The 10804-nt window shown below is 49.7% G+C and overlaps 1 pseudogene; it reads right to left on the bottom strand.

Moving 5' to 3' along the window:
• Positions 1-238: 238 nt before the first annotated feature.
• LOC149355734 (uncharacterized) lies at positions 239-7537 on the bottom strand (annotated as a pseudogene).
• Between the last annotated feature and the right edge of the window lie 3267 nt (positions 7538-10804).

Raw genomic sequence — 10804 nt, 5'->3', positions numbered from 1 at the left:
CTGAGGCACTCTGTCGCTGATAAACAACTACACCCGCGAGGAATGCCACTCCAGTCCTACCCATGGTCTGCCGGCCGACCATCCTCTCAAAAAATGCCTTTGCTTCCGGCATAGCAATTTTGTCTGCCCACAAAGCAAGGTGCTGCCACCAAATGAAAGTACGCATAATCTGCTCGGCAACGCACTGAGTCCCAGAGAAGCAATTTAAAAGAACAGCGTTCCGTCCTTCAAAGGGAAATCAGGATGTTGCCCAGAGAGGACCCCAAGCTTCCACAGAATCTGTCAAGTGGAGCAGCTGGTGAACATTGTACGACATGTTTTCCTTGCCATACAAAGTGCCCATTTGCAAAACAAACTTTTCAAGCATAATCCTTGCTTCGCAGAGGTTTTGCTCAGTGATCTGTGCCTTAAGTAGCAAGTACATGCTGTAAGAAAGAAACAAAAAGTGCTTAAAAAACTGGTGGGGCAGAACTGGCTTTAGTATAGTGTGCCCATAAAAAAGCAAAAAGGCCCGCATCTCTGAAGCCTTCCAATAGGCTCTATCCTCAAATCTCCTTGGGGTGCGGGTAATCTCTGTTGGGGGTGAGATAGCCAACAACAGGCTATTTAACTGAGACACTTTGGTTCCGATGTACCAAGGGCAGTCATGGTACTCACTCTCCAGCCAGAGTTTAAGCAGCTGTCGCATGACACCAAGGCTTGCGCAGTGCTGATAGTCTGGGATGAAGCCATCCACTACATCAAACCGAGGAAGAGTCATGGCTAGGCAAGGCCCTTTAACTCCGTTAACAGGCTCTGAAAGCGTGCCCTTCTTGGCCTCTTCAAGATGCTCCACAGCACTCCTGCGCTTTGGAGCAGGATCTATATATCCATATGAAGAACCCCCGGGATGGTAACAGCAGCCACACCCATAAAAGCCGCTAAACTGTTTTTGCAGTTTCGCACTGCTGACCGAGCAACAGCATCCATCGAACATGCAGCTGCAAAAACTCTAACTCTAACTTGTTCCCCATGCTTGAGGAAAGAAAACCCTGCTGAAAGCTCTTGTAGCTCCTTTGCAAAGGCTGTAAGGAGGGTTGTCATGTTTGGTTTTGAGAAACCAAACCGCAAGGCAGGCATAAGCATATTTTGCTTTCGCACAGCGGGGTCCAGTTGCAGGATTTCACACTGAACGGTCCAGATGTCGAAAGCTGATTTTTCAAACACTCTTATTCCATCAGTGTTCCACAGCAGCGAAATATTGCCACGTATCATTGTAGTGTCCGTTCGTTCGCTCAAGGCCGCAGAAAAGGGGTGTTATCATTTTTGTTCGAGACGCGAGAAGCGACCGGTCTAATGTCGATTGTTCACAGCCATGAACAGCTGCATCTACGTGTTTCCAGATTACTCTAGATGATCTCGACCTGTTATCTCGAAGTTTCCTTGGCGGCTTTAAATTGAACGATGCCGCGAGCAGCGGGCATTCGTAGTTCGACGATTGACGAGCACGCTTCTTGCTTACGCCGCCACCGAGTGAGACAGTTCTTTTGCGGGCGCAAGTGAGCCCAAATAAAGAGCTTCGTTTGCAAGTATTTCTGGTGTCTTCCTGACCGCTGGACTGCCGTCTCTACAACGTGACATCTGGTGGAGGTGCGGGGTAGCCTTCCATGTTCCGGACACCCCCTACAAGTCGTGACGCCAGCCCTCTGAGTCATCTACCGCAGGACCTGAGACCAGTCCACCGCGCAAGCCGACGCCTGCAAGGGGATGCACCTGAGTTCGCGATTCTGCTGGACCCTACCCGGAAGCGAAAGCCAGCAGAAACGCCTACCATGAGCTTGCCCCAGACGATGACTCCAATCATTCTTCAGCAGCCCCGAGTGCCACCAACCTTCGACGCTTCGCCTGGCGCCGACCCCGAAGAATGGCTGGAGCAGTTCGACCGTGTGGCTATCTTCAACATCTCGGACGATGCCACGAAACTTACGCACGCCTTCTTCGCCCTGGAGGGACCAGCAAGAGTCTGGTTCGAGAATGAGGAAGCCAGCCTTGCCAACTGGGAAACCTTCAAGGAACAGCTTCTGAAGACCTTCACGAACGTCGTGCGAAAGGAGAGAGCCCAGCAGCTGCTAAAGTCTCGCGTACAACACCCAAACGAGACCATTGCAGTGTATACTGAGGAGATGAAGCGTCTATTCCGGCGTGCCGACATGAACATGAAGGAAGAAGAGAAGGTGAAGTTGCTTATGCAAGGAATCAAAGAGCAACTCTTTGCCGGCCTCGTCCGGAAGCCACCGAAAACCGTCGCGGAATTTGTAGAAGAGGCATCCACGATGGAAAAAACTCTTGATGCCCGAGCCCGCCAGTATGACCGCCAGCAGCACGCTTTCTCAGCAAGCTGCCTGGACACCGCTAACAACAATGACCTGCGGGAGGTTATACGTCAAGTTGGGCGTGAAGAGCTCCGACGAATGCTGCCAACGGGAACGCAGCCGCAGCTTTCATCGCTCACAGATGCCATCCGGGATGAAGTTCAACAGGCCTTGGGTGTGACGCCGACCACCACGCAGCCTATGGAGGCCCCAGCCATGACTTACGCCGCAGCTGTGCGCCGTCCTGCACCTCGACGACGGGACTCAAGCCCCTATCGCCCTCAGCAGGCTGCGTTGAACCGCCGCCCTCTCGCCCCAACCCGCCCGTCCTATGAGCGTCGCACACAGCCGAGGAAATGCGACGAGTGGAGAATTCCCGACCAGCGCCGCCCACTATGTTTCCACTGCGGTGAAGCCGGTCACGTCCTCAGGCACTGCCCATACAGAAGACTGGGCATCCGAGGGTTCTCTTACGACGCTCCACGACCCAGACCCGGCCAGCGACCAGCCGAAATCGAAGAGTTTTTGCGTCGGGAAGAATACTCATCGCCGAGCCGCCTATCACGTTCCCCGTCGCCATCGTCCCCGCGCTTTGTATCTCCTAGCCGAGGTTACGCCATGAGTGGACGCTCCCCCAGCCCCCGAAGGTTAAACTAAATAAAGCAGCCTCTGGAGGTGAGGTTGCTTCTAAGCGCAATGATAAAGATCCTCCATCGACGAGTACTCAAGATCATGCCTCAGCTACGACGACAACACCTACTGCGACAACAACGACGACGACACCGACGACGACGACGACGACGCGGCCAGACTTGAAGCTTTTACCGCTGCCCAGCGAAGTGACGTCGCAGTACGTCCACCGCAGCCTCACTACTCGACGAAGCCGAGATCGTACACCGAATACAACGTGCAATGCGAAAACGCGAACAAGTGACCTTGAAGTTATGATCGACGATCACGCGGTTACTGCCTTGGTGGACACTGGAGCTGACTACTCCGTCATGAGTGGGTCACTCGCTGTCCGACTCGGGAAGGTAACAACAACATGGGATGGCCCGCTGATCGGCACCGCAGGTGGCAACCTGATTACGCCATCAGGACGCTGCACCGCGAGAGTTACTGTAAACGGGAGAACCTATGCGACAACCTTTCTGATCCTACAGCAGTGCTCGCGAGACGTGATTTTGTGAACGGACTTCCTGAATGAACATCGAGCGATCATCGACCTTCGATCTAAGTCGATCAAGCTTTCCACGGACAAAGCCATACCTGTTGCGACGAGCGCGACTAATGACGTTGCCTTAAACGTCTTCGACGAAGCAATGAGCGTGCCGCCCCGATCAAGTGTCCTTGTCCGCATATGTGCTCCATACATCAAAAATGCCGAAAGCGTCATCGAGGGGAACACCCAGTTACTCCTGGATCGAGGATTGGGCGTTGCAAGGGGAGTCACCGAAATCCGACATGGCCAAGCACAGGGGTTGGTAACCAACTTCACCGAAGAATACCGGCATCTAAACAAAGGTACGACGATCGCTTTCCTCGACGAGCTGGCAGACATCAGAGACATATTTGCCCTACTGGACAAACCCGTAGAACCATCTGACCAAGGCCATCAACCAACGTTTGATATCAACCGAGCATTACCACGAAGCAGACAAGACCGAATACGCAGTCTTCTTCAAAAGTACAGAGATTGCTTCTCATCAGCATCGAATGTGCGACGAACCCGGCTTGCTAAGCACCGCATTGTCACAGACGAACACGCCCGACCACTGCGACAGAGCCCCTGCCGCGTACCGCCGCTAGTACGCCAAGCTATCCGCAATTAAGTTGAGGAAATGCTTCGTGACGACGTAATCCAGCCATCAAGGAGCCCCTGGGCAGCACCAGTCGTCCTAGTGAAAAAGAAAGACGACACCCTTCGCTTTTGCGTCGATTACCGCCGCCTGAACAGCATTACGAAGAAGGATGTCTACCCCCTCCCCCGCATCGACGATACATTGGACCGGCTTTGCAACGTTAAGTACTTCTCATCGATGGACCTGAAGAGCGGCTACTGGCAAATTGAAGTCGACGAAAGAGATCGCGAGAAGACTGCGTTCATCACGCCAGACGGACTCTTCGAGTTCAAGGTGATGCCATTCGGCCTCTGCTCTGCCCCAGCGACGTTCCAGCGAGTAATGGATACGGTGCTCGCAGGCTTGAAGTGGCAAATTTGTCTAATCTACTTAGATGACGTTGTTGTCTTCTCCTCAAGCTTTGAAGACCATCTCAGAAGGCTTCAGATAGTGCTCGAAACAATCAAGTCTTCAGGACTAACACTGAAACCAGAGAAGTGCCACTTTGCCTACGAGGAGCTGCTGTTCCTTGGTCACGTCGTAAGCAAGGATGGAGTTCTCCCAGACCCTCAGAAGACGGCTGCGATCGCAGAGTTTCCACAGCCTAATGACAAGAAAGCTATACGCAGATTCCTTGGATTGTGCGCGTATTACCGGCAATTCGTCAAGAACTTTTCGCGCATCGCTTAACCTTTGACCCAACTTACCAAGGCTGACGTGCCTTTGAAATGGGAAAGGCCGCAAGAGGAAGCTTTCAACGAGCTGAAGCGCCGCTTACAGTCCCCTCCTGTGCTCGGGCACTTTGATGAAAACGCCGAAACCGAAGTTCATGCCCATGCAAGCAGCATGGGCTTAGGAGCGGTCCTCGTTCAGAAAAATGGCAGACAGGAGAAAGTTATCGCGTACGCTAGCCGTACACTGTCGAGAGCCGAAGCCAACTATTCTACGACAGAGAGAGAATGCCTCGCCATTATTTGGGCCACGTTCAAATTTCGCCCCTACCTATACAGACGACCATTCAAGGTTGTGAGTGATCACCATGCTCTGTGCAGGCTGGCCAATTTGAAAGATCCTTCCGGCCGCCTTGCTCGTTGGAGCCTGTGTCTTCAAGAATTCGACATAACTGTAGTCTACAAATCTGGCCGCAAGCATTCCGATGCAGACTGCCTATCGCGAGCCCCCGTAGACGCAGCTCCGGAAGAGGAAAACGACGACGCCTTCCTAGGACCGGTAAGAGCCAGCAGTTTCGCGCAGCAGCAGCGCTCGGATTCTGAGTTGCAAAGCCTAGTTGATTATTTGAAAGGCAAGACCGCATCGCCTCCCCGGGGGTTCAAGCGCCAACTGTCGTCCTTCGTTCGTCACAATAATGTCCTGCTGAAGAAGAACTTCGCGCCCAACAGGACAGTGCATCTTCTTGTCGTGCCCAAGATTCTCAGGCAAGAAATTATGCAGGCATGTCATGATGAGCCGACTGCAGGGCATCTCGGGATTGCTCGCACGTTGCACCGCATCCAGAAGTACTATTGGCCGCGGCTAGCTACCGACGTTTCCCATTACGTGAAAACGTGCCGTGAGTGTCAGCGACGCAAAACGCCTCCGAGTAGACCAGCCGGACTCCTGAACCCCATTTCACCGCCAACTAAGCTCTTTCAGCAAATGGGGATGGACCTCCTCGGCCCCGTTCCGACTTCATCATCAGGTAGCAAGTGTATCATCGTGGCCACCGACTACATGACCCGCTACGCCGAAGCAAAAGCGTTGCCTAGTGGTACCGCAACAGAAGTTGCAGAATTTTTTGTCGAACAAATTTTCCTGCGACAGGGCGCCCCCGAAGTGCTCATCACAGACAGAGGAACGGCGTTTACAGCGGAGAAGACGCAAGCCATTTTAAACTACAGCCAGACAAGCCATCGGAGGACAACTGCCTATCATCCACAAACCAACGGACTCACAGAGCGTCTGAACAAGACCATCGCAGACATGCTCTCCGTGTACATCGACGCCGAACACAAGACGTGGGACTCCATTCTGCCCTACGTGATCTTCGCTTAGAATACTGCCGTCCAGGAGACAACCAGGTTTACCCCATTCCAGCTGGTATACGGCAGGAGGCCTACGACAACACTCGACGCAATGCTCCCACACGTTTCCGACGAAGACAACCTCGACGTCGCCGCCTACCTTCATCGCGCCGAGGAAGCCCGAAGACTTGCGCGGCTTCGCATTCAAGACCAGCAGCACACCGACGCCCGACGTTACAATCTGCGCCGACGAGACATGCATTACAAGCCAGGTGATCGTGTTTGGATATGGACGCCAATCCGCCGCCGTGGATTGAGTAAAAAGTTGCTGCGACGCTACTTTGGCCCGTACAGGGTTCTCCGTCGCATTTATGACCTCGACTATGAAATCATCCTTGACGGCAAGACAGCATCTCAGCGACGACGCACACGCCTGGAAGTCGTACAGGTCGTACGCCTGAAGCCATATTATAAACGCTGAGGGACTCGAAGTTTGCCTTCTCCGTGTTTATTTTCATTTTAAAGCATCTAGACGATGCTTGTTTAGGAGGGGGGTAATGCCACGTATCATTGTAGTGTCCGTTCGTTCGCGCAAGGCCGCAGAAAAGGGATGTTATCATTTTTGTTGGAGACGCGAGAAGCGACCGGTCTAATCTCGATTGTTCACAGCCATGAACAGCTGCATCTACGTGTTTCCAGATTACTCTAGATGATCTCGACCTGTTATCTCGAAGTTTCCTTGGCGTCTTTAAATTTAACGATGCAGCGAGCAGCGGGCATTCGTTGATTGACGAGCACGCTTGTTGCTTACGCCGCCACCGAGAGAAGCAGTTCTTTTGCGGGCGCAAGTAAGCCCAAATAAAGAGCTTCGTTGGCAAGTATTTCTGGTGTCTTCCTGACCGCTGGACTGCCGTCACTACAACGTGACAATATATTTTTTGAAAATCAGCCGACAGCCTGGCATGTACAATGCCATCCACTGCATCTCTGATTACACCGCCTCTTTTAACTTGTGGAAGCCACTTCAGGTTCTGCTCTGCAAGGACCTTTTCAATTTGCTCTTTCAAAGGCATCACAAGAAAGAAAGGGCAAGAGGCCATAGCAGTATACCGCTCACAGTTTTCGCAGTGAACCCCAGTCTGAGAATTCAACCTCGCCAAGTAACTTGTGCAATCAAGGCAATAGAAGTGGTTTTCAGCACCAGTGATGTAGGCACCCAAAGCCTTGAGCAAAAAATACTTGGATTTTGGGGCTTTCCCCGGGCTGATAATTTTAGCATATCCAGCAGGCCTGTGATGCCCTGGTCACTTATTTTGTGGCGCATCACATAGCAGAGGACAAGGGCCGCAACTTGTGTCCTTTCATCTGCGAATGGGAGAGAACCTTCTTCCGCTCTGTAGTTGTCAGAGACGTAAAAAAAATTCCAAGACAAACAATGAAATTCATGGGGCACAGATGCGTCAGCTGCATGCACATCTCAACCTGGATCGTTTGTATGACCCAAGTTGCAACGGGCAATCTGCCAAGGGCAGAGGTTGGCAACCTGGTCCCCTCCGCCTACCTGGGTCACACTATTGCACCTGTGACCCATGCTGCCAGAGGCTTCAAACTTTTGACACCGTTAACGCAGGACGAACAATTTTTTTCTGACATGGGGGTACTAACGCTTGTGCACAAAAATTAAGACATTGCACAAATATCACAAATATCAGTTTTGGGAAAAAATATTTGTCCCTGCTGAGTTTCCCTACAGCACACTTGCACATGAGCGTACAGTATAAAAATCTATTGGAACCAAAACGTCGGTAGGTGCACCTTTTTACAAGTGTAATAACCACAGGGTGCTTCTACAGGGAATTCTCACTGGTTTACATTGGTTAAAATTCAGTTTTACATGCACTGCGTCATACAGAGTGGAACTGTAATACTATCAGACCAAGCAACGTTAGTGTCAGAATTGTTAGTGATTGCACAAACACACTTAACAACAAGGATCAACATGAAGGTAATCATATAGTGTACACGTAAGACAGAAAGACTATTTGACACCAAAAGTTTTACAGTTTCATTTCATGTAAAGTTTTATGGAGTGAAAGTACCACTCTATTAATTGTATTCTACTATACTATACTAAGCAAGAAAACCTACTACCATTTTCGTTCATAATGTGCTCAATCCTTACCTACAATTATCATTTCGCCGAAAGTTGTGACCTTGCAAGTGTGCTCTACAAGAAACCTAAGCATTCCAGAGTTTCAGAAACTGAACACGCTTACCACAGAACCTCCCCCCTCTTCAGGAGCTGAGCTGTCCGGATCACTTGACACAGCTGAAGGTACTGGTACATCTTTCTTCTTGGTGAAAAAAATGTCATGAGTCCAACAGGCACCTTTTCACTCACTCAATAGTAGCTTAGCCCATCTTTTCTCTTCATAATAATTGAGGCAGCTTAGAATGTTGCCTTCATGGACGGTACTTTGGTTGCTGCTGCCAGGAATAGCAACACAAGTTTCCACATTAACTCATCTCGCATGTGCTGCACTAACAGCATAGCACGCTGCTTAAAATTATCTAACGACAGTTGTAAATTTTTAAACAATGCATGGGAGCTCCATAAAACCCAGTTGGAGTACAAGAGTGGACACAACAGATACAATCCTAGGGTGAGTGTCAGGCATATACCAGATAACCTCGTGCAAGGGCCGGACCCGTGTATGGTGTGACACTTTTTATTAACAGCCTTTGCGTGAGGCGTTCAATAGGTCCTGGGCCAAGGTGACGAGTGCGCGTTGGAGGTTCAGGTCCCAGGAGGCAAGCCAGATGGGCCACGGTGGGGGTGGGGGGAAAGGATAGGCGGGGGACCGGAATGCTGCGTGGCACTGTGTAAGGTAGTGTTCTATGTCTGCATATGTGTGTGGACAGTTTGGGCACTGAGGTGTGGAAGTGTGCCGGTACAGATAAGGTTTGGTTGGTGTACGTAGGAGATTAAACTGTTATCGGCGATGAATGCGACCTTCACGGATCGATAAGGATGGGTGTGGTAGGCCGTGCCTCCTGTTTCTGACTAGACAACGGAGAAAAAAAACATGCCTATATTTTTTTTAATTACGATATGGGCTGCATCTTGAAAATCCACACCCAAAATTTTAAAACAGTATGTGGCCCTTACAAGAGTTCATACGGTACACAGTTTTTAAAACTTTTGAAGAGAATAGGGTGACCATTACATGCATGCAATTTTCATTATCTGTTTATGAGATTTGACATACGTTCAATGGAAGGATAGCTGTCCATGTCAGTTTGCTAGTTGACTAAAATTGGTTTAATTACCTTTTAAATTCTCAACTTTGCAGTCATATAGCAAGTAAAGTTGTACAAGGAATCACTATAATCGAAACTGATAAAAACATCTACCCTGGGTCGTATATGTAGAGTTCTGCCATTTATTGGGAATCAATGAGAGGAAAATAGGGGACGCCATTGGCTCAGTGCTGGCTGGGCAGGCTCGCTACACAGCGCCTTAACGACCAAGCCCCAAAATATCCCCTAGTGTCGGGGTTAGGAATGACTTCAGGCCCTGAAGAGCTTACTCCTTTTTTAGTAGTCTTAGCGTAGTTGGAGTTAAGAACTGATATTCTTCACGACTGAAGACCTAGCACACGTTACTTTTTTTCAAACAAATTTGACATTTAGAGAAGAAAACGTGCAATAGAAAATGACCTTTCAAGCGATTGCATTGCCAATGGGTAAATACTTCTCTTTTATGCCTTTTATGACCACTTTAGTCTCCTGCCGTCACGTCTTATGGGCGATGGGAGTAAATGAGTACAGCAGCGGCCATAATTATTGTTTGCTATTGTCATGGCAAAATTATGTGGCGCTGCGAGCAGCACTGCTGGCTGTGGCCATACCTTCACTTCTCTCTGAGCCGCATGTGGCTCCTCCTGATGGCTAAGGTCTCCACATGTACAGCTCTGAGTTCTTAAAGACATTTTTTCATATTTTTCAGTAATTGTTTGCTTTCATGTTACCTATCTCCGAAATCAGATCAGAAAAGAGCAATTCAGGCTCCACCCACTCTGACGCACAGAAGGTGACATAGACTCGACATGCATCTTGTTGAAGCTCTTTATGTTTATCCACATTCCTTCTAAAGCAACGTTGACAACATAACTCTCTAAATCACTGAAACCGCTTTTCGCATAATTAATGTGGGCATCACTGCTCACAGAACCTCTCTCGAAGTAGCACGGCATTGGCACTCTAGCTGAAATAAAATTAATAAAGCTTCGGCGAGTTGCACATTAGGGCCATGTCACTGTCTACGCATCACTGTGACAAGGGCTTCAAGTGCTCTTTTGTGATACAGCTTGGGGATAACAGGACATGAAAGCAAATGATGACTGAAGAATATTTAAAGAACCGTTGACTTTTCCGTAGATGTTTCCACTGCTTTCAACTTTAGTGATCAGTGGGTTTAAAACTGCAGTTTCAGCATTATCGATAAAGCTAGACAGAAGGAAACTAACAGGTTTTATTTATTTACCATACTTGTACTCAAGACTACTTTCCCATACGATATCCAGTGAGC

This window comes from Amblyomma mixtum, chromosome 3 (genome assembly GCF_055824585.1).
Source record: "Amblyomma mixtum isolate Tamu chromosome 3, ASM5582458v1, whole genome shotgun sequence".
Classification (NCBI taxonomy): domain Eukaryota; kingdom Metazoa; phylum Arthropoda; class Arachnida; order Ixodida; family Ixodidae; genus Amblyomma; species Amblyomma mixtum.
This window is presented reverse-complemented; position numbering and strand designations above follow the sequence as displayed.